The sequence below is a fragment of the Lampetra fluviatilis genome, chromosome 34 (genome assembly GCF_964198595.1).
Source record: "Lampetra fluviatilis chromosome 34, kcLamFluv1.1, whole genome shotgun sequence".
NCBI classification, from domain to species: Eukaryota; Metazoa; Chordata; class Hyperoartia; order Petromyzontiformes; family Petromyzontidae; genus Lampetra; species Lampetra fluviatilis.
This window is the reverse complement of record NC_136308.1, coordinates 12,560,293-12,587,096: the sequence shown is the minus strand read 5'-3', so window position 1 is coordinate 12,587,096 and position 26,804 is coordinate 12,560,293. Positions and strand designations below refer to the sequence as shown.

General features: G+C 50.9%; 1 long non-coding RNA gene across 1 annotated transcript; it reads left to right on the top strand.

The window, feature by feature from the left end:
* Window positions 1-2,273: 2,273 nt before the first annotated feature.
* Window positions 2,274-26,804, top strand: LOC144944448 (uncharacterized). The gene is made up of 3 exons (XR_013639590.1): window positions 2,274-2,522; window positions 26,019-26,064; window positions 26,746-26,804. It is a non-coding gene; the product is annotated as an uncharacterized LOC144944448 (long non-coding RNA).

Genomic DNA, 26,804 nt, shown 5'->3' with positions numbered 1-26,804 from the left:
ACAACCGCCAACGCAGCCTCGCCTGCCGGAGGAGCTCGCTGATGATCGGACAGTGTTCAGATCTCTCAAGGATCTGTGAGCTACTCGCACACGAAAGATCCACGTGTAGCCTTTAACAGTTGGGGCAAGTGCTTTATAACATCATCAAAGGGGCGCTGAAATACGATGCAATCAAAATCACCGATCAGAGATTTTCCCATATATGGTCCTTTGTTAATTGTGAATCGATACTAATTGTATTGATTCCACTCAGTCGATACAGCAGCAAGCGTTTCACAGATCATACAAAGCAACGGTATTGATGCCTGGTTTGTATGTACTTTTTATAAAAAAATAAATTCATGTAGTCTATCAGACCGTTGTATTAAATCGCTCTGCAAAAAGTCATTTTATATGCTAATAAATCAATGTTATGCTAATGCAAAATTTCATCATAGCCGCGACTCAGTTTACTCTGATGTGCAATGTCATCTTTATCTCGATCCTGTGAGTGTACAATTTTATATTAAACTTCATTTACTGAGTGAATACAAGACCACTTATATGCTGATGTCCATTTTTATCATAGCTGTGATTCATTCAGCCATTCACTCACTTAGCCACAAACTCACTCAGCCACACACTCACTCAACGACTCACTCAACTACTCAGCCGCTCACTCACTCAGATATTCACTCACTCAACTACTCACTCAATCAATAATTACCTCAACCACTCAACCAATCATTCAACCACCCACTCACTCAATCACTCAACCATCATGCTCTCACTCAACCATTCACTCACTCAGCCACTCACTCAGCCACTCACTCAGTCACTCAACCACTCGCTCTCTAAACTACTCGCTCATTCAACCGCTCGCTCACTCAACCATTCACTCACTCAACCACTCGCTTGCTCACTCTACCACTCACTCACTCACTCAACCCCTCACTCAACCTTTCACTCAACCCCTCACCAAACCACTCACTCAACGACTCACCAGAATCCTCTCGGCTTGGGGACTCAACCACTCACTTAACCACTCACTTAACCTCTCACTTAACCACTCACTTAACCATTCACTTAACCACTCACTAGAGCAACCACTCACTCACTTAATGACTTACTCAACCACTCAACCAATTACTTTCTCACTCACTCAGCTGCTCACTCCTTCACTCAGCCACTCACCTTTTCACTCAGCCACTCACTCATTTAGCCACTCACTCAGCCACACACTCAACCACTCAGCCGCGCACTCACGAAGCTACTTACTCACGAAGCTACTTACTCACTCAACCACTCACTCACTTAATCACTTACTCAACCACTCAACCATTCACTCAATCAGTCTCACTCAACGATGGGAGCTCCAGGGCCTGCTGCGTGCTCGCCAGGAGGGACTGGGCAAGATGGCGTAGTCGCTGGAGCAGCTGCGGGCGCGGCACCGCCGCTCTCACCCTGGCGGAGTGCAGCAACACAGTGGGGCGGCACCAGCGGGACACTCTGGACAACGCACGCAAGGTGCGCGCCAGCCACTCACTCACTCATCCACTCGCTCACTCACTCACTCAGCCACTCATACAACCACTCACTCATCCACTAACTTAAACCACTCACTCAACTACTCACTCACTCAACCACTCACTCAACCATTCACTCAACCATCCACTTACTCAACCACTCAATCAATCACTCACTCAGTCATTAACTCAACCACTCACTCAACCACACTCATGCGCTCAAACACTCACTCATTGGTTCAAACACTCACTCATTCAAATACTCATTCAACCACTCACTAATTCACTCAACCACTCACTCACTGAACCACTCACTCGCTCACTCAACCACCCGCTCTCTCAATGAACCAATCGCTCCATCAACCACTCATTCAGCCACTCACTCAACCATTCACTCACTCACTCACTCACCCAGCCACTCACTAAACCAATCAGTCACTCAATCATGAATTAAACCGCTCACTCACTCAACCCCTTACACACAGGCTCATCACCTGTGTCTCAACCATCTTACTGAGTAACATAACTCTTTTTTTAGAAGTGACCTGGCCACAAATGATAGGTCAACAACGTGCCTTATGTGGAAATTTATAGCAGCCAACTACTCTAAACGCCTGTTTCTAATGTGTAGGGAAAATCCAGAGGACCAGAATAAAAATCCACTTGACCACGGAGAGAACATGCAAACTCCAAATATACAGGTGTCAGGGTTGGGATCTAACCGACAACCTCCTGTATACCAGACGAGGTAGTTAACATTGTATCCGGGCAAGCCGTACATCGAGCTGGAGTGGACCATGCGGTCCATCCCTATCGCGTGAGTGGCTCCAACTGTTGTTATTGTGTTCATATGTGTGTGGTCTGCTTGTGTGTATGCGTGTGCCGCACTGCGCTATGAACCCAACATGACCAGGCTGTTGCCCCACTCGCCCGACTCGTTGAGAGGCTTGCCCACCCCCCAGGGCGTTGTCGTGAAGATACCGCTGGGAGGAAGAATATCTCACAATACTGGAAGAGGTGAGGACTACACAGTGATTAACTGAGTGGGTGAGTCGTTGGGTGAGTCGTTGGGTGAGTCGTTGGGTGAGTCGGTGGGTGAGTCGGTGGGTGAGTCGGTGGGTGAGTCGGTGGGTGAGTCGGTGGGTGAGTCGGTGGGTGAGTCGGTGGGTGAGTCGGTGGGTGAGTCGGTGGGTGAGTCGGTGGGTGAGTCGGTGGGTGAGTCGGTGGGTGAGTCGGTGGGTGAGTCGGTGGGTGAGTCGGTGGGTGAGTCGGTGGGTGAGTCGGTGGGTGAGTCGGTGGGTGAGTCGGTGGGTGAGTCGGTGGGTCAGTGGTTGAGGGAGTAGGTGAGTGAGTGTGTTAGAGAAGTGGGTGTGTTGAATGTGAGTGAATAGATGAGTGTGTGGAGGAGTGGATTGTTGAGTGAGTCGTTGGGTGAGTGAGTAGGTGGGTGTGGGTGAGAGATTGAGTGGGTGCTCGGTGATTGTGTGAATTAGTGGGTGGGTGGGTGAGTGAATGGTTTGAAGTGATTGAGTGGGTGAGGGAGTGGGTGAGAGGTGGGTTGGTGAGTGGATGAGTAAATTGATGGGTTAGAGATTGAGTGGGTGGGTAACTAGGTGATTGGGAGGGTGAGTGGGTGAGTGGCTTAATGGGTGAGTAAGTCGGTGGGTGAGTAGGTGAGTGCCTGGATAAGTGAGTGGGTGGATGGTTGATTAGGTGGGTGAATAGGTGAGTGGGTGGTGGGTGGGTGAATTAATGAGTGATTGCTCGAGTGAGAGCGTGGGTAGGTCAGTGCGATATTGTGTGGGGGAGTGGGTGAGTGAGGGGTTGAGTGAATAGGTTAGTGGGCGGTTGAGTAGATTGTTGGGTGAGTGGGTGGGTGAGTCAGTTAGTGGGTGGGTGAGTGAATATCGAAGGTTGAGCAGGTGAGTTAGTGTGTGATTGGGTGGGTGGATGAGTCAAAGAGTGAGGCACCACGGTGGTGAGATGTTAACTACCTCACCTAGTATACAGGATTTTGTGAATTCGATCCCATCCCTTCCACCTGTATATTTGGAGTTGGCATGTTCTCCCCGTGGTCGTGTGGATTTTTCTCCGGGTCCTCCAGGTTTTCTCTCCAGATTTAAAATCAACATGCATTTAGAGGATGTGGCTGCAATAAATGTTTCCATGATAATCCACTTCGTTAACCTATCATTTGTAACCAGGCCACTTCTGAAAATTATGAATTTAGTTATCTGAACCTTTTTAGGTAAAATAAAAAAAATATTGTTTAATTTAGTTTATTGGGTGGGTGAGTTGGTAGGTGTGTTATTGAGTGATTTGGTGGGTAGGTTAGAGATTGAGTGGGTGAATGGGTGGGTGTGTGAGTGGGGGTGTGAATAGTTGAGTAGGTGAGTGGATGAGTAAATGGTTGAGTGAGTGGATTAGAGATTGAGTGGGTGGCAGGTTGAGTGGGTTTGTGAGTGGGTTGGTGGGTGTTTGAATGGGTGAGTGGGTGGAGTGCCGTGGTGGCGAGCTGTTAACTACCTCGCCTTTTGTACAGGAGGTCGTAAATTTGATCCCGACCCTGACGCCTGGTCGCGTGGAATTTTCTCCAGGTGCTCCGGGTTCTCCCTCCACATTTAAAAACATGCAATTATAGAATTTGATATTTGTGGTCAAGTGGTTTTTGAAAAATATATATATAGCTGAGTGCCTTACCTGGTAAAATAAAAAAAGCGTGATTTTAATTTAGTGTGCAGATGAGTGGCTGGGTGGGTGAGTGGATGAGTGAGTGCGATGTTTGATGGGTAGTTGGTCAGTGGCTGGGTGAGTGAGTGTGGGCTAGAGATTGAGTGGGTGGCTTGGTGAGTGTGTGCTTGGCTCGGTGGTTGAATGAATGGATGGTTGAGTTAGTGGGTGGGTGTTTGAGTGTGTGTTATCGTGGGTGGGAGAGTCAGAGAGTGGAGTGCCATGTTGGCAAATTGTTAACTACCTTGCCTGGTATTTTTAAGTTCGTAGGTTCGATCCAAACCCTACTTCTCAAAACAATCTATATAGCTCAGTGGGCCTTACCTGGGAAAAAAACATAATTTAGATTTAGTTAAGGGTGTTGGTGAGTAAGTGGGCAGGTGGGTGAGTGCATGAGTGTGGGTTTGAGATTTAGTGGGTGGCTTTGTGAGTCGGTCAGTTCGAGTGACTCAGTGATTGAGTTACTGGGTGGTTACGTTAGTAGGTGATTAAATTAGTGGGTGGGTCAATAATTACGTGGGTAGTGGGTGAGTGGCTAAGTGGCTGAGGGAGTAGGCGGGTGGTTGGGTGGGTGAGTAGGTGGGTTATAAATTGAGTAGGTGGCAGGGTGAGTGGATCTTAAAGTGGGTGAGTAGGTGCACGTCTGGGTGAGTTAGTGAGTAGATGGATGGATGAGTGAGTGGGTGGGTGGGTGAGTGTGTGGATGCATGGATGTGTGGGTGAGTGAGTGTGTGTGGGTAGGAGGTTAGGTGGGTAGTGAATGAGTGGGTGGGTTATAAATAGAGTGAGTCGGTTAGTCACTGGGTGAGTGAGTGGGTGGGTGGGTTTGTGAGTTTTGGTTAAGAGATTGAGTCGGTAGCAGGATTGGTGTGTGGTTTAGAGATTGAGTGGGTGGTTGGGTGAGTGGGTGGGTTAGAGATTGAGTGGCTCAGTAAGTGAGTGTTCGGTGGGTGAAGTGAGTTGGGTCGGTGAGTGCGTGGGTGGGTGATTGAGTAAGTGGGTGAGTGAGGGGTTGGGTGAGCGATGGGTTGAGTGGGTATGTTTTTTTTGTTCGTGAGTTCGTGGGTGGGTGAGTTAGTTAGTGAATGGGTGTGTTGGTGGGTGAGTGTGTAGCTTGGTGAGGGGTCGTAGGGTGAGTGGGTGGGTGAGAAAGTGGTTAACGGAGTGAGTGGTTGGGTGGGTGGGTGAGTTGTTGACTGAGTGGGGTCAGCGAGTGGGTGGATGAGTTGATGTGGGAGTTTGAGTGGGTAAGTCAGCGTGTGAGTGAGTGGATGGGTGAGTCAGAGAATAAGGCGCCAAGGTATATTTTTAAGTTCGTAGGTTCGATCCAAACCCTGCTTCTCAAAACAATCTATATAGCTCAGTGGGCCTTACCTGGGAAAAAAAATGTTTGATTTAGTTAAGGGTGTTGGTGAGTGGGCGGGTGGGTGAGTGCATCAGTGTGGGTTTGAGATTTAGTGGGTGGCTTGGTGAGTGGGTAAGTTCTAGTGACTCAGTGGTTGAGTTTGTGGGTGGTTACGTTAGTAGGTGATTAAATTAGTGGGTGGGTCAATAATTACGTTGGTAGTGGGTGAGTGGCTGAGTGGCTGAGGGAGTAGGCGGGTGGTTGGCTGGGTGAGTAGGTGGGTTATAAATTGAGTAGGTGGCAGGGTGAGTGGATCTGAAAGTGGGTGAGTGAGTAGGTGCACGGCTGGGTGAGTTAGTGAGTGGATGGATGAGTGAGTGGGTGAGTGTGTGGGTGCATGGATGTGTGGGTGGGTGAATGTGTGTGGGTAGGAGGTTAGTTGGGTAGTGCGTGAATGGGTGGGTTAGAAATTGAGTGAGTGGGTTAGTCACTGGGTGAGTGAGTGGATGGGTGGGTTTGTGAACTTTGGTTAAGAGATTGAGTCAGTAGCAGGGTTTGTGTGTGGTTTAGAGATTGAGTGGGTGGTTGGGTGAGTGGGTGGATGGGTGAGTGGGTGGGTTAGAGATTGAGTGGCTCGGTGAGGGAGTATTGGGTGGGTGAAGTGAGTTGGTGGGTCGGTGAGTGCGTGGGTGGGTGATTCAGTAAGTGGGTGAGTGAGGGGTTGGGTGAGCGATGGGTTGAGTGGGTGTGTTTTTTGTTCGTGAGTTTGTGGGTGGGTGAGTGGGTCAGTTAGTGGTTGGGTGAGTAAGTGGGTGGGTGAGCAAGTGAGTGAATGGGTGTGTTGGTAGGTGAGTGTGTAGCTTGGTGAGAGGTCGTAGGGTGAGTGGGTGGGTGAGGAAGTGGTTAACTGAGTGAGTGGTAGGGTGGGTGAGTTGTTGACTGAGTGGGGTCAGCGAATGGGTGGGTGAGTTGTTGACTGAGTGGGGTCAGCGAGTGGGTGGGTGAGTTGATGTGGGAGGTTGAGTGGGTATGTTAGCGTGTGAGTGATTGGATGGGTGAGTCAGAGAGTGAGGCGTCAAGGTGGTGAGACGTGCACTGCCTCGCCTAGTATACAGGAGATTGTGGATTCGATCCTGACCCTGTCGCCTGTATATTTTGAGTTTGCATGTTCTACACATGGTCGCGTGGATTTTGCTGCAGGTCCTCCGGGTTTTCCCCTCTGCATTTAGAATCAACATGCGTTTAGAGGATTTGGCTGCAATAAATGTCTATGTGATAAGCCACTTCGTTTATCTATAATTTGTTCACGGGTCTATTCTGCAAAGGATCTATATAGCTCAATGGGCCTTACCTGGTGAAATAAAAGTAGTTTAGTTTAGGGGGTAGGTGGCTCGTTGGGTCGGTAGGTCTGTTGCAGGTCGAGTAGGTGGCAGGGTGAGTGGGTGAGTAGGTAAGTGGCTGGGTGAGTGGGTGGGCTGGTGAGTGTGTGAGTTAGAGATAGAGTGGGTGGATGCGTGGGTGTATGATTGTGGGAGTGAAATGGTGAGTGGATGGGTGAATTAATTGTTGAGCGAGTGAGTCAGTGAGTGGGTGTGTAGGTGGGTGCGTAGGTAAGTGGTTAGCACAGTGTGTGGGTCTTTGAGTGGGTATGTGGCTGAATGGGTATGTGGCTGAATGGGTATGTGGCTGAATGGGTATGTGGCTGAATGGGTATGTGGCTGATTGGGTATGTGGCTGAATGGGTATGTGGCTGAATGGGTATGTGGCTGAATGGGTATGTGGCTGAATGGGTAGGTGGCTGAATGGGTATGTGGCTGAATGGGTAGGTGAGTGGGTGGCTGCGAGTCAGAGAGTGGAGCCCCATGGTGGCGAAATTTTAACTACCTTACTTTTTGTACAGGAGGTTGTGAGTTCGGTCTCGATCTTGATGCCTGTATAATTGGAGTTTGCATGTTCTCCTCGTGGTTGATGGATTTTTCTCCGAGACCTCTGGGTTTTCCCTCCATATTTATCAACATGCATTTAGAGGATCTGGATGCTATAAATGTCTACGTGATAATCCACTTGATTAAACCATAATCTGTGGCCACGTTGCTTCTGAATAAGATCTATATAGCTCTGTGGGCCTTACCTTGTAAAAACAAAATTGTTTACAGTTGGGTGAGTGGGTGGTTGAGTGTGTAGGTGGGTGGGTGAGTTGGTGGGTGGGTTGTTGGGTGCGTGAGTTAGTGAGTGCATGTGTAGGTGGGTGCGTGGATGAGTGGTTTAGTGCGTGGGTTAGAAATTGAGTGCGTGGCAGGGTGAGTGGGTTTGTGAGTCGGTTAGTTGGTGGCTTTAGTAGTTGAGTGGGTGAGTCAAAGAATTGAGCGCTACGGTGGCAAGATGCTATACAGAATGTTGTGGGTTCGATCCCGACCCTGACGCCTGTATATTTCACTCCACATTTAGAAACATGTAATAAGAGGAATTGGTTGCAATAAATGTTTACAGTGACTTTGTTGAACTATCATTTGTGGTGAGGATGCTTCTGAAAACAATCTTTATAGCTCAGTGGGCCTTACCTGGTAAAAGAATATCTCACATTACCAGAAGAGGTAAGGACTACATATAGAGTGGGAGATTAACTGGGTGGGTCTGTGAGTGTGGGTCAGTCATTGAGGAAGTAGGTGAGTGAGTGTGTTAGAGATTGTGGGTGATAGGGTAAGCCATGGGTGACGTGAGTGGGTGTGTTGTTTGGGAGTGAATAGACGAGTGGTTGGCTGAGTGGCTGGGTGAGTGGGTGGGTGGGTAGGTGAGTGGGTTAGAGATTGATTGGGTGAGTTAGTGGGTGGCTGAGTGGGTGGGTGAATGGGTTTAGAGATTGAGTGGGTGGTGGGTGGTTGGGTGAATGAGTGGGTGTGTGGATTTGTGAATGGTTGAGGTGAGTGAGTGGGTGGGTCTGCACGTGAGTGGGTGTGGGAGTGGGTGAGAGGTGGGTTGGTGAGTTGGTGAGAGGATTAGTGAATTGGTGGGTTCGAGATTGCGTGGCTGGGTGAGTGAGTCGGTTAGAGATTGAGTGGGTGGCAGGGTAAGTGGGTGGGTTGCTTAATGGGTGTGTGAGTGGGTGGATGAATAGGTGAGTGGATAGGTGCATGGTTTAGTGGGTGGGTGAATAAGTGAGTGTGTGGGTGAGTGGATTGTTGCGTGAATGTGCGGGTGGTTGAGTTTTTGGGTAGATGGGTGTGTGAATATGGGAGGTGAGTTCGTGTGTTAGTGGGTGGGTGAGTCGGAGAGTGAAGCACCACGGTGGCGAGATGTTAACTACCTCGCCTGGTATGCAGAAGGTTGTGGGTTTGATCCCGACCCTGACACCTGTATATTTCCCTCCACATTTAAAATCAACAAGCATTTATAGGATTTGGCTGGAATACATGTCATAAGCCACTTCGTTGACCTATCATTTTTAACCAGGTAATTTCTGAAAAAGATGTTTAGCTCTGTCGGCCTTACCTGGTAAAATAACCACAATTTAGATTTAGTTTAGTGTGTTGGTGAGTGGGCGGGTGAGTGCGTGGGTGGGTGGGTGGGTGAGTGGGTGAGTGTGAGTGGCTCGGTGGTTGAGTTAGTGGGTGGTAGTGGGTGGTTGAGTTAGTGGGTGGTGGAATGTTTTGGTGATTGAATTATTGGGTGGTTGAGTGATGGGTGGGTGGGTGAATAATTACGTGGTTAGTGGGTGAGTTGCTGATGGAGTGGTTGGGCGAGTGGGTGGGTTAGAAATTGAGTGGGTGGCATGGTGAGTGGATGTGTATGTGACTGGGTGAGTAGGTGAGTGGCTGGGTGAGTATGTGAGTGGATGGATGAGTATGTGAGTGGATGGATGAGTGAGGGGGTGAGTGGGTTTGTGGATGAGTGAGTGTGTGGGTAGGAGGTTACGTGGGTAGTGGGTGGGTTATAAATTAATTGAGTGGGTTAGTGACTGGGTGAGTTGTAGTTGAGAGAGTCAGTTTAAAAGTGATTTGGTGGGTTAGAGATTGACTGGCTCGGTGAGTGAGTGATGGGTGGGTTAGTGATTTGTTGGGTGGGTGAGTGTTAGTGGGTGGATGTTTGACTGGGTGGGTGGTTGAGTGAGGGGGTGGGTGCGTGGGTTGCAGTGACGTGTGGTGAGGTCAATGGCTGGGGAGGCACTGGCTTGTGTCAGAGCCAGATTCACACAGAAGGGGACGTGGCCTCACTGAGGGGGGCGTGTTAGACGCATCCCCCTCAGTGAGGCAAATGTGATGGCTGCCTCCCCTGGTGCTTTTTCATTGCAGTTTCATGACGAGACCAGCGAGCCTAAATATCTTAATACACATACGTGAAATAAGTTACCTGGAGTATGGAAGGCGAGGACATGAAATGAAGGGGTCTACAAACATTACATTGGTGACATACTGTGATAGTAACAGGCACGCACTTATTGCCCGCGCTCCATCCAGTTACTGAGGGGTTGCGTAATCAGGGGAGGCTGAGCTCGTCGCTGCCTCACCTCTCGTCTCTTCCTGTATTTGCAGCGGAGCTCCGCAAATTTGGCGATTTTGACTATAAAAATGATTGGAATCGTACAGAAATGACATTTATAACACAGATCAGTGGAAAAATCTGAATTTTTATTTTATTATTCTCTTTTTTTTACTTTTCATAACAACTATTGTCATTGGAGTATGACAGGTGAGGCTCTGCCTTCCCTGACCGCACGTCGCTGGTGGGTTGGTAGGTTGGTGAGGAGGAAGTGAGAGAGTTAGTGGGTACGAGATTGAGTGGGTGGCTGGCTGAGTGGTTGAGAAGATGGGTGTGCGAGTTCATGGGTGAGTGAGTCGGTAAGTGAGTGGGTGAGTGGGTTTTTGTATGGGTGAGTGTTTCAGTGGGTTCATGAGTGAGTGGATGGGTTATTGAGTGAGAGGGGTGGGTATTTGAGTAAGTGGTGTGCGTGAATAGGTGAATGGGTGGGTGTTTGAGTGAGTGAGTCAGAGAATGGAGTGCCATGGTGGTGAGATGGTAACTTCCTCACCTAGTATACAGGAGGTTGTCGATTCGATCCCGACCCTGTTGCAAGTATATTTGATTGTGCTTGTTCTCCTCGTGGTCGTGTGGATTTTTCCAGGTCCACTGAGTTTTCCCTCTGCATTGAGAATAAACTTGCATTCAGAGGATTTGGCTGAAATGCATGTGTATGTGATAAGCCACTTAGTTAACCTGTCATTTGTAACAAGGTCGCTTTTGAAAAAGATTTATATAGCCCTGTGGGCCTTACCTGGTAAAATAATAACATAATAAAAATAAAACATAATAAAATTATTCTCACGACGTTTCGGCCACAACGCAAGCAGCCGTCCTCAGGTGAAAACCAGGTCCGTCGAGGCGACAGAGTCTGAATGAAACAGCACACGAGCTTGGAGCATATATATAAGCTGGGCGCCTTGACAAAGGAATTTGCATATCAAGAGGAATTTAGCATATTTATGGGAAATGCAGGAATGTGATTAGTACTACATATGCATGTGCATTATGCAGGATTAACAGCATCAAAGGGAGCTGCAGTTGCTGCTGCTGCTGCTGCAGTTGCTGCTGCTGCAGTTGCTGCTGCTGCAGATTGCTGCTGCTGCTGCAGTTGCTGCTGCTGCAGTTGCTGCTGCTGCAGTTGCTGCTGCTGCAGTTGCTGCTGTTGCTGCTGCAGTTTCTGCTGCTGCAGTTTCTGCTGCTGCTGCAGTTTCTGCTGCTGCTGCAGTTTCTGCTGCTGCTGCAGTTGCTGTTGCTGCTGCTGCTGCAGTTGCTTCTGCTGCTGCAGTTGCTGCCTTATCCATTTTAATATAACACTATGTATTATTCTACCCACCCTAATGTGTATCACACTGCTATATATTTACTATACAATTACGACACCATACATTACTCTGCACACTGCACCATGCCAGTGAGTGGAACGCGGTCTGAAAGTCACCGTAAACGTGAACACAATCAGTTAAGATCCGAAATGGTTTATTACGTCCTTCCAATGATTGCTAAGCCAGAATCCATCTTCTCGGTTGAAATTGTCTCTGTGTTTGTATATGTGGATCGCCTCATGAACAAATCTCTCATGATAGCCAGATGGCTTGCAGAGAACCTCTGTCTTGGAGAAGTCAATGTCATGTGAGCCCACTGAATTGTAACAGTGATCTGCCACGGCTGAGGTGTTTGTCCTACCGTGTTTCCGGTCTGCTTTATGTTCACGGATGCGGTCCGAGACATGTCGTTTGGTTTCTCCAATGTAACTGCTACCACAGAGGCAACTTAGTTTGTAGACGCCAGGGTACTGTATGTCTGGAACCACATCTTTTACAGACGGGACCAGATCACGGATTTTATGTACTGTGTTGAATCGGACCTGGATCTTGTGTTTAATCAGGATTTTGGAGATATTTTTTGTGACCCCAGCAATGTAGGGTAAGGTGATGGTCTTGAAAGGCTCCTCAACAGGATCCTTCTTGATGGTTGGAGTGATGGCCTTGCGGATTGTGTAGTCGGAGTAACCATTAGCCTTAAGAGCTTGGCGTACGTGTTTGAGTTCACTGCCAATGAGTTCCTGGTCGGAAATGCATTGGGCTCTATGGTATAGAGTCTTGATGAGGGAATTCTTCTGGGATGGATGGTGGTGGGAATCCGGTTTTAGGTAAGCATCCGTATGGGTGGCTTTCCTGTAGACAGAGTGGCTCATTGAACCATCAGGTCTCCTTTTAATTAGGACATCCAAAAAGGGTAGCTTGCCATCTTTTTCGACTTCCATGGTGAATCTGATGGCTGGCTGTATGGAATTGATGTGGTCGAGAAATTGGTCTAGAGCAGGCCGGCCATGTGGCCAGATGACAAAAGTGTCATCTACGTACCTCTTCCATAAGGTCGGGCGTAGAGTGGCAGTCTTGATGGCGTCAGTCTCAAATTTCTCCATGAAGATGTTGGCTACAACCGGAGATAGGGGGGAGCCCATTGGGGTGCCCTCAGTTTGCTTGTAGAAAGTTCCATTCCAGGTGAAGTATGTATTGGTTAAGCAGTGTCTCACCAGGGGGGGTACCCCAGCATTCAGTCCTTGATGAACCAAGTCTTCAATGATTGTGATGGTGTCAGGTACAGGAACTTTGGTGAATAAGGAAACCACATCAAACTGACAAGCAGGTCGTCTGGGGACAGGGCAATCCCCTTGATTGTCGATACTAGGTCAGTAGAGTTTAGTACCGCAGAGGTGTTTTTTCCAGTGAAAGGCCGTAGGATTTCAGACAAAAAACGAGCCAGTTTATAGGTGGGGGAGTTGATAGAGACAATGGGACGAAGAGGTGTATCTTCTTTATGTATCTTTGGCAAGCCGTATAATCTTGGTGGCCTGGCTGCAGAAGGTTTCAACGAGAACTGTTTGGTCTGATCAATTAATGCGGTTGAATCAGAAATGATTTGCTTGGTTTTAGAGACGAGGCTGTTGGTGGGGTCTCTTTATTTTTGTATAGCTGCCATCGTTGAGTAGTTCTTGGATTTTGTTGTTGTATTCTGTTTTGTCCATGATGACAGTGGCATTGCCTTTGTCGGCTGAGAGGATGACAATGTCATCCCTCTTTTTTAATTGAGCTAATTCAAAACGCTCATCTTTGCTGATGTTGCTAGCTGGCATCTTAGCGTTTTTGAGGGTTGCAGAGATTTCAGATCTTGCTACGTCTGCAGCGATGTGACTCAGGCCCTTGAGAGCTACATCTACTCTAGCAATTATATCATTAACTGGTATGTGTCTAGGTGTGACTGCAAAGTTTAGTCCTTTAGCTAAAACGGATTTCAGGCCTTCAGAAATAGAACTGTTACTGCGATTAATTACGACTTTGTTAACATCTAGCTTTTCAATGTGTGGGTCCGGTTTCTTATTTGAGAGGCGATCGAATTTGGAAATCAAGTTGTCCTTACATTTGGTCGACAGCGGCAGCTGAAGAGGCAGTCATTTTATCTACATGTTCCCAATCCGATGTGGACATTGTTGCACTCAAAGATAAGTGTGATTTGTAGAGTGTCTTGTCTAACTGATCTAGATCGGTGCGCGTAAGTCTGATTTTCTCTGAGATAAGAGCTAAGCTAGTTCTAGACAGAATTCGTTTAGCATTAGAAGAAGTTACAGCAGCAGATGTTAGTGTAAATGCGTTTTGTATTACCTTAGAGTCGCGGCATCTCTTCAGAAACTCGACTACACAATCCGCAAGGCCATCACTCCAACCATCAAGAAGGATCCTGTTGAGGAGCCTTTCAAGACCATCACCTTACCCTACATTGCTGGGGTCACAAAAAAGATCTCCAAAATCCTGATTAAACACAAGATCCAGGTCCCATTCAACACAGTACATAAAATCCGTGATCTGGTCCCGTCTGTAAAAGATGTGGTTCCAGACATACAGTACCCTGGCGTCTACAAACTAAGTTGCCTCTGTGGTAGCAGTTACATTGGAGAAACCAAACGACATGTCTCGGACCGCATCCGTGAACATAAAGCATACCTGAAACACGGTAGGACAAACACCTCAGCCGTGGCAGATCACTGTTACAATTCATTGGGCTCACATGACATTGACTTCTCCAAGACAGAGGTTCTCTGCAAGCCATCTGGTTATCATGAGAGATTCGTTCATGAGGCGATCCACATATACAAACACAGAGACAATTTCAACCGAGAAGATGGATTCTGGCTTAGCAATCATTGGAAGGACGTAATAAACCATTTCGGATCTTAACTGATTGTGTTCAAGTTTACGGTGACTTTCAGACGGCGTTCCACTCACTGGCATGGTGCAGTGTGCAGAGTAATGTATGGTGTCGTAATTGTATAGTAAATATATAGCAGTGTGATACACATTAAGGTGGGTAGAATAATACATAGTGTTATATTAAAATGGATAAGGCAGCAACTGCAACAGCAGCAGCAACTGCAGCAGCAGCAACTGCAGCAGCAGCAACTGCAGCAGCAGCAACTGCAGCAGCAGCAACTGCAGCAGCAGCAACTGCAGCAGCAACTGCAGCAGCAGCAGAAACTGCAGCAGCAGAAACTGCAGCAGCAACTGCAGCAGCAACTGCAGCAGCAGCAGCAACTGCAGCAGCAGCAGCAGCAGCAACTGCAGCAGCAGCAGCAGCAGCAACTGCAGCAGCAGCAACTGCAGCAGCAGCAGCAACTGCAGCAGCAACAGCAACTGCAGCAGCAGCAGCAACTGCAGCAGCAGCAGCAACTGCAGCAGCAGCAGCAACTGCAGCAGCAGCAGCAACTGCAGCAGCAGCAGCAACTGCAGCAGCAGCAGCAACTGCAGCAGCAACTGCAGCAACTGCAGCAGCAACTGCAGCAGCAGCAACTGCAGCAGCAGCAGCAACTGCAGCAGCAGCAACTGCAGCAGCAGCAGCAACTGCAGCAGCAGCAACTGCAGCAGCAACTGCAGCAGCAACTGCAGCAGCAGCAGCAACTGCAGCAGCAGCAGCAACTGCAGCAGCAGCAACTGCAGCAGCAGCAACTGCAGCAGCAGCAGCAACTGCAGCAGCAGCAGCAGCAACTGCAGCAGCAGCTGCAACTGCAGCAGCAGCAGCTGCAACTGCAGCAGCAGCAGCAGCAACTGCAGCAGCAGCAACTGCAGCAGCAGCAGCAACTGCAGCAGCAACTGCAGCAGCGGCAGCAACTGCAGCAGCGGCAGCAACTGCAGCAGCGGCAGCAACTGCAGCAGCGGCAGCAACTGCAGCAGCGGCAGCAACTGCAGCAGCGGCAGCAACTGCAGCAGCGGCAGCAACTGCAGCAGCAGCAGCAACTGCAGCAGCAGCAGCAACTGCAGCAGCAGCAGCAGCAGCAACTGCAGCAGCAGCAACTGCAGCAGCAGCAGCAGCAACTGCAGCAGCAGCAGCAGCAACTGCAGCAGCAGCAACTGCAGCAGCAGCAACTGCAGCAGCAGCAGCAACTGCAGCAGCAGCAGCAGCAACTGCAGCAGCAGCAACTGCAGCAGCAGCAACTGCAGCAGCAGCAACTGCAGCAGCAGCAGCAGCAACTGCAGCAGCAGCAACTGCAGCAGCAGCAGCAGCAACTGCAGCAGCAGCAGCAACTGCAGCAGCAACTGCAGCAGCAACTGCAGCAACAGCAGCAACTGCAGCAGCAGCAGCAGCAACTGCAGCAGCAGCAGCAACTGCAGCAGCAGCAACTGCAGCAGCAGCAACTGCAGCAGCAGCAGCAGCAACTGCAGCAGCAGCAGCAGCAACTGCAGCAGCAGCAGCAGCAACTGCAGCAGCAGCAGCAACTGCAGCAGCAGCAGCAGCAACTGCAGCAGCAGCAACTGCAGCAGCAGCAGCAACTGCAGCAGCAGCAGCAGCAACTGCAGCAGCAGCAGCAACTGCAGCAGCAGCAGCAACTGCAGCAGCAGCAGCAACTGCAGCAGCAGCAGCAACTGCAGCAGCAGCAGCAACTGCAGCAGCAGCAGCAACTGCAGCAGCAGCAGCAGCAGCAGCAACTGCAGCAGCAGCAGCAGCAACTGCAGCAGCAGCAGCAACTGCAGCAGCAGCAGCAGCAACTGCAGCAGCAGCAACTGCAGCAGCAGCAGCAACTGCAGCAGCAGCAGCAGCAACTGCAGCTCCCTTTGATGCTGTTAATCCTGCATAATGCACATGCATATGTAGTACTAATCACATTCCTGCATTTCCCATAAATATGCTAAATTCCTCTTGATATGCAAATTCCTTTGTCAAGGCGCCCAGCTTTATATATATGCTCCAAGCTCGTGTGCTGTTTCATTCAGACTCTGTCGCCTCGACGGACCTGGTTTTCACCTGAGGACGGCTGCTTGCGTTGTGGCCGAAACGTCGTGAGAATAATTTTATTATGTTTTATTTTTATTATTTTATTACTTCCCTTCTACGTGACTTTACCGAAAGAACCAAGAAGAAGAAAAATAATAACAGTTTAGTTTTTGTTTCGTGGGTGAGTGAGTGAATGAGTGGGTTGGTGGTTGGGTGGTTGAATGGGGGTTGGGTGGGTAAGTTGGTGGGTGTTCGAGTCAGTGGCTGGGTCATTGTGTGAGTGGATGGGTATTTGAGTAAGTGGTGCGAGTCAGTAGGTGAATGGGTTGGTGTTTGGGTGAGTGGCTGGTGGGTGGGTGGGTAAGTTAGTGTAGGAGGTTGAGTGGGTAAGTTAGTGTGTGAGTGGGTGGGTGGGTGAGTGAGTCAGAGAATGGGGCACCACGGTGATGAGACGTTAACTACCTTACATAGTATACAGGAGGTCATGGAATTGATCCCGACCCTGCCGCCTGTATATTTCGAGTTTGCATCTTCTCCCTGTGGTCACGTGGATTTTTCTCCGGGTCCTCGGGGTTTTACCTCTGCATTGAGAATAAACTTGCATTCAGAGGATTTGGCTGCAATAAATGTATATGTGATAAGCCACTTTGTTTACCTGTCATTTGTAACAAGGTCGCTTTTGAAAAATATCTATATGGTCTGTGGGCCTTAGCTGGTACAATTGTAGTGGTGATACGCGCTGGGGTAGCGATCGGGTGCCAGCGCGTCGTGATTGGATGGGTGTGTGGTGACGCGCGCTGACGGTGAGGGATCAGGGGTCAGCGCGGGATCGTGGGTTGTGTGGTGCTGATTGGCTGGGTGCCGGTGACGCGCTGGTGAGGGAGTGATCGGGTGGCAGCGCGGCGTGATTGGTTGGTGAGTGGAAACACGCGCTGGGGGAAAGCGGATCGTAGAGATAGCGCGTCGTGATTGGTTCACTAAGGAGCGATGCTCACGTCGAGGTCCGCATCCGCTCCGTCTCCCGGGAGGAGGGACTATATAAGGTGATGCACACAGGCGTAAGGAGAGAGTGTAACCAGCGAAGACTGAAGACGGAGATGAAGAGATAGGGCCCTGCGGTACCCAGTCCCGCTGTCCTGTGGGGACCGGGACTCTGTGTAACCCAGAGGCGGAGTGTAGGGTGAGCATGCAGTGTCAGCATGCAGAGTGTGTAGCCAGAGGCATAGAGTCTACACGAGACGAGTGATGTGTGTGTAGCTAGAGGCCTAGAGTCTACACGAGATAAGTGAAGAGTGTAGCCAGAGGCATAGGGTCTACACGAGACGAGTCTACACGAGACGAGTGATGTGTGTGTAGCCAGAGGCCTAGAGTCTACACGAGATAAGTGAAGAGTGTAGCCAGAGGCAGAGGGTCTACACGAGCTAAGTGAAGAGTGTAGCCAGAGGCAGAGAGTCTACACGAGCTAAGTGAAGAGTGTAGCCAGAGGCAGAGAGCCTACACGAGTTAAGTAAAGTGTGCCGTCGGAAGAATAGAGACCACACGTTGTATTGTGACAAGTCAAGATTTAATTAAAAGTGTGTTACCCGTCAAGGAGTTTCCTGCCGTCATTTCCAATACTTCAACTGGCGTCAGAAGTGAAACTGTCTTCCAAGCATGGATACAAGGAAGACCAATCGGACCCACGGGATTGACCGCGAGGACAACCTTGACGACCCGGGCCAGCTGCCGTCGGGGGGTGAGGACGAAGAATGGCCCACGCTGCAAGATCCGCCGACGGCGCCGGAGGAGCGACGGGGGACCGAGGCCGTGCTCCGTGAGGCGCACTCTCGTCTGGCGGAGCTGCTGCTCGCCGCCGCGTCCATCCTGGCGGAAATCAGCTCGTCGGCTGGAGCGGAGACGGCGGCGGACATTCTACAGGGTCGCCCCGCAGATTCCCGCCAAAATGACTTGGTGATTCCCGCCATTTCATCGGCCTCGACTTTTGGCGGGAACGGCGACCGCCACGTGGCGGCGGTTCTCCAAGCGCGCCCTCTTACGTCATCAACGCGCGCTGCGGACCGCCATCAGTCATCCGCCATTGGGGCCGCCATCTTACACACCGACGGGGCGGCGGGAAGGAACCACGACGCGGAGGACGACTTCATTTTTCAACAGCGCCTTCCCGCATTGTCAGCCTTCAAGGCGGAAGGCGGGGACTGGGGCCAATTTCAGCGCAGGTTTTTGGCGCATCAGGAGATGTCTGCCTGGTCCGATGCTACGGCGCTGCGGGCACTGCCTGCCATGTTGGACGACAACGCGCTCGCGGCCTTCATGTCAGCTCGGAGGTCGGACCGCTCCACGCTTAAGGCAGCGCTGGGTCTCATGGCCAAGGTCTACGGACCTCCCTCGGCGTGCCGCCATCATTTTTATGCAAGGCGGAAGGCGGACACGGAGACCGCGCTCGCCTATCGCACGGCGTTGCTGGCTCTCGCCGATGCTGCATTCCCTCGTATGGACGAGGAGGGCCAGGATGCGATGGTTTTGGAGCAGCTGCTTAAGTTGGCGCAGGACCTGGGGGTCCCCATCAACACGGCCGACGAGATCGACATTTCTTCCCTACGGGTCGCTACGAGTATACAAGCGCACGAGGTCCTTCAACGCAAACAGGGGATCGTCTGCAACGCTGCCGTGGCCTCAGCTCCGGGTCTGGTGATCACCGAACCCCAAGTCGTCAGTCCACGAGAGGAGGCGTTCACCGCGGGACGACCAGGGGACTGGAGGTCGGGGGGTCGGTCGCCTCTGCGATCGGCCCGCAAGCTGGAGCAACCGAGATCACCGACGGCCCTCATCACGTGCTATAACTGCGGCCTCCGGGGCCACGTGGCGTCCGGTTGCCGCGCTCCACGTCAGCGCGCCATGGGATCTCGGCTGGACGACGACCAAGGCCCAAGTCATCCCTACAAACCCAGGCAAGTCGCGGCACCTCACATGCTCGGCCCACACACTCGACACGCATGGGCTGTCGCGGGGCGACGGAGGAGGGCCGGTTAGGGTTCGGGGATTCGGTTCGGCGAGGGGGTTTCGGCCGAGACCGGGAAGACATTAAATGGTCGGAGTTGGGGCACAGAATTGTGGCTGCTTCAGCGGGTTCATCCGTCGTTGCGGGATCTATTGATGGGGTCGAGGTCAGGGTATTGTTGGACACGGGGGCGTCGGCGACTATTATATTGGACCTCATTTATAACATTCTCCCCGTCCAATGCCGTCCGCTGCTCCCAGTGGATGTGCCATTTTACGCCGCTAATGGGGGATCGTTGGGCATTATCGGTCAGATTAGGGCGTCCATTTGCATTGGAGATATCAAATTGTCGGGACCCGTTTTCGTTTCGTCTTCTTTGGCGGTTCCTTGTCTACTGGGCACTGATTTTTTGGCTAAGATGCCCATTAAAATTCTAATCGATCAGCGTTGCATTGAACTACCATCGGGTCGCCGTATTTCATTTTTGACGAACCCTACTGAGATTCGGACGGCGTGCGCTACGATACAAGCGTTGGCGACACAGACCGTGCACGTGCCCCCGGGTTCACAAATGTTAATTCCCCTCCGGTTGCGGAAACCATGGGCGGAGGGGACTTTGGAACAAGGCATGCTTTTGGGTCCTTCTAACAGGGCTGTCGGGGGGGTCGATTTGTCGGTGGCTCACACTTTGGTTCGGGCTGACAAGGATCCGTTTGTGATGGTTTTAAACGCTGGGTCGCGGCCAGCCGTCATTCAGCAGGGTACCGTGCTGGCTCACGCGGCGCGGGTCCCTGCGGAAGAGCGGCTGGTTGCGCACGTTGATCCGAGCCCCACGCAGAACATTGAACCGAGGGAGGACCTTGAATGGGTCCATTCGCTGTGCGCGGGCTCGGACGATTTGTCAGGGGTGCAGTTGGGTGCGCTGCGCGAGTTACTAATGGAATTTTCTGATGTGTTCAGTAAACATAAATATGACATTGGGTGTACGGATTTGTTACGCCACCACATTGACACGGGCGATGCGGCACCGGTCAGGCTAAATCCCTTCCGACTGAGTCCTGCTGAGAAGGAACATGTTCAGTCGGCCGTTAACGATATGCTTGAAGCCGACATTATTTCGCCTTCCTCCAGTCCTTGGGGAGCACCTATTGTGCTGGTTAAGAAGCAGGACGGGTCCTTGCGATTTTGCGTAGATTTCCGTCGCCTGAATAAGATCTCTGTGGCTGACGCGTATCCGCTCCCCAGGATGGACGAGTCCCTCGATGCATTGTCCGGTGCGCGATATTTTTCGACTCTTGATTTATTATCGGGATTCTGGCAGTTGCCACTCGACGAAGAGTCTAAACCTAAGACAGCATTTCGGACTCCAGGGGGCCTGTTCCAGTTTAACCGGTTACCCATGGGACTTCTTCACTCCTCTCCAGCGACGTTTCAGCGCCTTATGGAGTTGGTTTTGTCGGGCTTGCAATGGGAGACGTGCTTGATTTACCTTGACGATGTCATTGTTTTCAGTAAAACATTTGAGGAACACCTCCAGCGATTGAGAGGGGTGTTCTTGCGAATGCGATCGGCTAAATTGAAATTTAAACCGGCCAAATGCCACCTTTTTCGTAAGTCCGTTAGATACTTGGGTCACATTGTCGACTCTTCGGGGATCTCTACCGATCCCGCGAAGACGGACTATGTCAGTTCATGGCCGACACCCACGTCAGTTGCAGACGTGCGCAGTTTAATCGGTTTTGCTTCGTATTACCGCCGATTCGTTGAGCACTTCGCCACTATTGCAAAACCCTTGCACGCCCTAACGGCGAAAGGTGTGAAGTTCTGATGAGGACCGGAGGAGGAGGCCGCGTTCTGCTCCCTCCGGGACGCCTTGGTGGGTGCCCCACCCTTGCGTTATCCGGATTTTGCGAGTCCCTTCTTGCTAGATACGGATGCTAGCAACACGGGCATTGGGGGGGTACTGTCCCAGGTCGTTGGGGGAGTCGAAAGGGTGGTCGCTTATGGTAGCAGGGTGTTGTCTCCGGCGGAGCAGCGCTACTGCGTCACCCGTCGTAAACTGCTCGCCATTGTTTTTTTTGTACAACAGTTCAGACCGTATCTCTATGGTCGTCACTTTACCGTCCGGACGGACCACGCGGCGCTACAGTATTCATTGAGGGTCGCCCAACCCTCGGGCCAATTGTCACGGTGGTTGGAAGTCCTCCAAGACTATCAGTTCACGACCACATACCGTAAGGGGTTGCGACACAAATGCCGATGCCCTGTCGCGATTGTTGCCTTGTCAGAAATGTGCGTGTCTATCGGGATCGGCGCGCTGTAAACCGCCAGTTGTGGAAGATAGGGGGGCATTGGCTGCGACCGCGGGCGCACCAATCGGGGATGTCCCCGCTACCTCTCAGGATCGGGACTCGCTGCTCTCACTGTCGCTGAGTGAGTGGGGCCGCCTCCAAATGGCGGACAGCTCCCTGCTAGCATTGCGCCGCAGGGTGGGAGGTCCTAAAGAGGACCAGGAGCGAACTGGCTCCTATGTACTTAAACAGGGCATGTTGATGAGATGGGACAGTTTGTCCCGGCGGCATGCACTGGTGGTGCCTTCTGCTGTAAGGGGGAAAGTTGTTTTGGCCGCACACGAACGCCTCTTGCATTTGGGAGTAAACAAAACGCTTGCCCTGCTTCAGCGTGATTATTATTGGCCGGGAATGGGGGGCGACGTGGTAAATATTCTGAAGGGATGCGTTGAGTGCGCCAGGCGAAAACCACCGCCCGTGGCAGCTAATCCACCGCTGCAATCTATTCAAGTCTCGCGCACTAACGAGCTCGTTGCGCTCGATATTCTGGGGCCCGTTCCAGTCACGCCTAGGGGTAATAAGTACCTGTTGGTGGGGGTCGAATATTTTACCCGGTGGCCTATGGCGTGGCCACTCGCCAACCAGTCGGCGGCGGCTGTGACGGACGCCTTTGTCCAGGGCTACGTCCTGGACAAGGGGGCTCCCGAACGCCTGCTGACCGACCAAGGGAAACATTTTTCAAGTAAATTTCTGCAAGAGGTGTGCGATCTGTTGGGTACTAAGAAGGTGCGTACCTCCCCGTACCACCCGCAGACGGACGGGATGGTGGAGAGACTCCACAAGACCTTGACTTCTATGCTGTGCCAGCAGGTGTTGATTGGGACCTGCAGGTCCCGGGGGTCCTCGCCGCGTATAGAATGGCCCCCCATGCAGCGACGGGGTTTTCCCCATTCTATCTGATGTACGGTCGGGAAGCCGACCCGCCAATGGAAACGCAGCTTGGCCTGTCCGCACCACGAACTAATTCTAAATTGGCAGAACATATTAAATTTAATATTCATAAGCTGACAGAGGCAAGGGAGGCCGCACGGCTTAATTCGCGGGCTCGCCAAATTGCTAACGAGCGGTTGCGTGCACGAAAGGTGTCCGTGCACGACTGGAGACCGGGTGACAGGGCCTGGCTGCATTGCCCTCAGGCGCCTTTGGCTACGTCGCCTAAATTGTTGAAGCCATGGCGGGGACCCGTGGAGGTCGTGCGTGTTGCACGTCCCCAGTGCGTTCAGATTAAATGGGGAAAACGACGGTGGTACGTCCACCCCTCCCGACTGAAACCGTTCTCGCCTCCATATGGCCTCCCCTTGTGTCGTGAGGGCCGAGCATGTGACGTGACCGACGACCCAAAGGGGAAAATGTCTTTGCCTGATCCTCACATGCTTCCGCCTGATCTCCTCCCAGGTGTCTCGGAACTGACAGCTGCCGACCACCGGCGGCCGGATCTTCGCGGCGGGGCCGGTCCTTTCAGGCCCGACCCGCGCCGTCTAGAGCAACCGGAACCACCGGACGGACGTCAGCGTCCCGTCCCATATGACGGACCGGCCAGACGGACTCGCGCCAGGTCGCGCTACTTTTCATGACCTACCATGTGAGGAGTCGAGGAAGTTGGAGCGCCTCGTCGCTGCGTTAGTCACGGGGACGCTGGGCGCGTTCATTTTCTGGAAGTCGCTTTTATTATGTTGTTCGTCGGGCTGTATATAGCTTCTTATAAGGTGTTGTGTGTGGTATTGTTGACTTTTCTTGTGTTAATTGTCAAATTGTACATAGGTTACTGTTGTGTTGTTGTTGTTGTGTTACGGGGCACACTGGGGGGTTTTGTTGTGTTAACGTTGTGTGAGGTTGTTGGTTAGCAGCCGGGACGGCTGCGAGCTATGTGGGGGGGGGGGGTGATGTGGTGATACGCGCTGGGGTAGCGATCGGGTGCCAGCGCGTCGTGATTGGATGGGTGTGTGGTGACGCGCGCTGACGGTGAGGGATCAGGGGTCAGCGCGGGATCGTGGGTTGTGTGGTGCTGATTGGCTGGGTGCCGGTGACGCGCTGGTGAGGGAGTGATCGGGTGGCAGCGCGGCGTGATTGGTTGGTGAGTGGAAACACGCGCTGGGGGAAAGCGGATCGTAGAGATAGCGCGTCGTGATTGGTTCACTAAGGAGCGATGCTCACGTCGAGGTCCGCATCCGCTCCGTCTCCCGGGAGGAGGGACTATATAAGGTGATGCACACAGGCGTAAGGAGAGAGTGTAACCAGCGAAGACTGAAGACGGAGAGGAAGAGATAGGGCCCTGCGGTACCCAGTCCCGCTGTCCTGTGGGGACCGGGACTCTGTGTAACCCAGAGGTGGAGTGTAGGGTGAGCATGCAGTGTCAGCATGCAGAGTGTGTAGCCAGAGGCATAGAGTCTACACGAGACGAGTTATGTGTGTGTAGCCAGAGGCCTAGAGTCTACGCGAGATAAGTGAAGAGTGTAGTCAGAGGCATAGGGTCTACACGAGACGAGTCTACACGAGACGAGTGATGTGTGTGTAGCCAGAGGCCTAGAGTCTACACGAGATAAGTGAAGAGTGTAGCCAGAGGCAGAGGGTCTACACGAGCTAAGTGAAGAGTGTAGCCAGAGGCAGAGAGTCTACACGAGCTAAGTGAAGAGTGTAGCCAGAGGCAGAGAGCCTACACGAGTTAAGTAAAGTGTGCCGTCGGAAGAATAGAGACCACACGTTGTATTGTGACAAGTCAAGATTTAATAAAAAGTGTGTTACCCGTCAAGGAGTTTCCTGCCGTCATTTCCAATACTTCACAATGAAAAATAGTTCAGTTTTCGTTTATTGGGTGGGTGATTGGTTGGTGGGTGATTGATTGAGTGCGTGGGTGGTTGGGTGGGTGAGTCGGTAAGTGGCTGGGTGAGCGGGCGGATGAGTGTGTGAGTTAGAGAGTGGGTGGGTGGATGGGTGGGTGTGTGAGTGGGGGAGTGAATAGGTGAGTGGGTGGGTGAGTGGAGTCTAGAGTGAGTGAGTGAGTGGGTTGGTGGGTGGGTCGTTGAGTTAATGAGTGGGTGTGTAGGTGGGTGCACAGGTATGTTCTTGAGTGGCTGTGTGTGTGCATGAGCAAGTGAGTTAGCGGTTGAGTGGGTGGCAGGGTGAGTGGGTGAGTGAGTGTGTGGGTGACTTTCGTAGTTTAGTGGTTGGGTGAGTCAGATAATGAGGCGCCACAGTGGCGAGATGCAAACCCCCTCGCGAAAGACGACGTGTTAAACTGGTATATTGGAATTCGTAGGTTTGACCCCAACCCTGATGTCTGTATATTTGGAGTTTGCATCTTCTCTCGTGGTCACATCGATTTTCCTCTGATTCCTTCGGGTTTGTTTAACACGTAGACTTTCGCGACCAATATCATCCATAATAGAGGTTTCTTTTTTGGGTTAGATCGCATAAATATATAAATGTGTCGTTAAAACCCACCACCACCCGACACAGCCAACTAGTAAGGGTTGTCAGAACATGCCAATTTGTAACTAGTACAGCTCATGGTGTGTTGGAGAGTCAAGCCACAACATTTACAATCTGAGTACAACGTTTCGCCAGTAATTACAACTAGCTTCATCAGGCAACAGCCAGATTTGAGGAGACATTCACCTGTTTCGTTCCTTATATAGAGGCGTAGATGTGGTGCCTGTTTTTATCATTTGCCTGTTATCAAGTTAAAAGTAGGAATAGTTATTATTGTTGTAATCACGTTATAAATAGAAACAATTGTTATTTCGTTAAAAGTAGAAATAATTATTGTTATCAAGTTCTAAGTGGATATAATAATTACTGTTCTCATTCGCCTGTCGTTATCATTTGCCTGTTGTTATTTTTCGCCTATTGTTATCAAGTTAGAAGTAGAAAGTTATTATTGTTGTTATCATTCGCCTGGTGTTGGTAGTGCACGTCTCTAATCCAGCACTGTGGAAGGTAGCGAGGGCTGGTGAATCACCGCACAATGATGTTGGAAAATCACCTTCCCGTGGGCGTCGAGGTGCCATAACCTGACTCGCCAGGAGAAGGCAGTAGAGCAAGTGGACTAATCGCCATCTTCACCTGTACAGGGATAGAGTGTTTCATCCTCACACGCATGGGTTTTCTCCGGGTACTCGGGTTTCCCCCACTGGTATAAACACTCGTCATTAATTAGCGCATAATGCCTCCATAGAGGACCGCAGAGCTTGGACAATTGTTGGAGCTGGCTCACCACGTGGCTTCCTTCCTGCACGGCTGTGGTTCCTCATGCCTCTGAGTCGTTCTTGTGCGCGCTATAAAACTTAATTATTACTATTATTCGCCAGGCGGTGGTGTTGCAAGCCTGTAATCCAGCAGTGGAAGGCAGCAAGGGTGAGTGGATCACACAGTGAATGTTGTGAAATCCCCTTCCCGTGGGCATCGAGGTGCCTTCTCCTGGCTGGCTGGCCAGGAGAAGGCAGTACAGAAAGTGGGATAATCGCCATCTTTGCCTGTACGGTTTAAAGTGCTGCCCCTCGTATGCGTGGGTTTTTTCCAGGTGCTCCGGTTTCCCCCACTTGTGTAAGAACTCATCATTCATTCGTCGAAAATGTAAAAAAACAATTCAGGACCTGACTGTGACGCAGTGTGGATCTCCTGGAGTAAGTCTATTTTATTATTATAAATAATTAAAGGGGCTGTTTGATGACACGACTAGAGAGCTGGCTTGCACTGCAGGGAACTTAATATTCAACTTGGATTCCGCAACCCTCAATGGCCTTTTTAAGTTAAATTTGTGCATGTAAGACTCGTACAAACAACCATACCCAGAAACCTATAGACCCCAACAGAGACCCATACATTCCTACAGACACTCAGACTCACACAGCGACCCCATACTCAGAGACCGATAGACATGCACAGAGACCCATAGCCTCACACAGAGATCCATACACTCAAAGGCCCAAAAACTCACACAGAAATCCATAGATTAGCACAGAGGTCAATAGATTTTTAATTTGAAAATGTATTTATACTGGATGAATCTGATGAGCTATAACGATGTTTTCACAGACGTCCAATCGGGTGGGTCAGAAAATAACAACAAAAATACAATACAAAAACATCACAGG